Source organism: Mandrillus leucophaeus, unplaced genomic scaffold (genome assembly GCF_000951045.1).
Source record: "Mandrillus leucophaeus isolate KB7577 unplaced genomic scaffold, Mleu.le_1.0 Scaffold9, whole genome shotgun sequence".
Classification (NCBI taxonomy): Eukaryota; Metazoa; Chordata; class Mammalia; order Primates; family Cercopithecidae; genus Mandrillus; species Mandrillus leucophaeus.
The window spans coordinates 8682988-8683981 of NW_012109807.1; positions in this window are offsets into that span (position 1 = coordinate 8682988).

The following is a 994-nucleotide window of genomic DNA, read 5'->3' on the forward strand; positions in this document are numbered from 1 at the left end:
AGACTCCGTCTCAAAAAGGAAAAAAAGAAAAAAAAGAACATGAAAAAGACACTTGTCTGCAGCATGAGAGCATTTGCCTTGTGCATCCTCAGTGGGAACATATGTATCGAGTGACTCATATTTTTGCCACTCTGTATGTCTGAGAATGACCACAAAAGTGCCACGTTGGTTTTAGGGTTTCAAATAATTGTTAACAAGTAGGAGAATTCACAAATAAGAACTTCACAAACAGTGTTGATACAATTGTATGTGATAAAACAATTATAGCAAACCATTAACTGTTGAATCTAGCAGGTGAGTTATTGGTGTACAGTTAATTCTATTTTCTGCATATTGGTAAGTTTTCATAGAATGTTGGGGAAAAAATACCTCTCCATAGCAGTTATGAGGTGTTTCTCTACTAAGAGAGGCCCAGCAAGGCTACTCAGGCATAAGTTTGCACTGGAGAAGTGACCTTGGGTGCCCCTCTTAGTTATGCAAATGAAACCAAGGGGTAAAATGAATGCTTTTGTGAATCAAGAGAGGCTTCCTGTGCCTTGGGTGTCCAGGGATGGGCTCTGGAGCTGAAAGGACGGTACTGGAATGGGAATCAGGTGAGGTCTGGGTCAGAGTAGCTGGAGGAGGGGCCAGGATCTGCATTGTAACACGATTAATTGTGATGGTGAGGTTGGGAGGGCCAAGCTTGAAGGGGGTCCTGGACAGGTGGGTGTTCCAGAGATTCATAAGGGACTGCATTTGTGGCTCCACCTGGAGAAACAGGTCACCATTCCACAAGAGTGTTTTTAAAAAGTCATGAAGTGGCTGGGTGAAGTGGCTCACGCTTGTAATCCCAGCACTTTGGGAGACCAAGGCAGGTGGATCACATGGGGCCAGTAGTTTGAGACCAGCCTGGCCAACATGGTACAACCCCGTCTCCATTAAAATACAAAAATTAAGGGCTGGGCGTGGTGACTCACACCTGTAATCCCAGCACTTTGGGAGGCTGAGGCGAGCG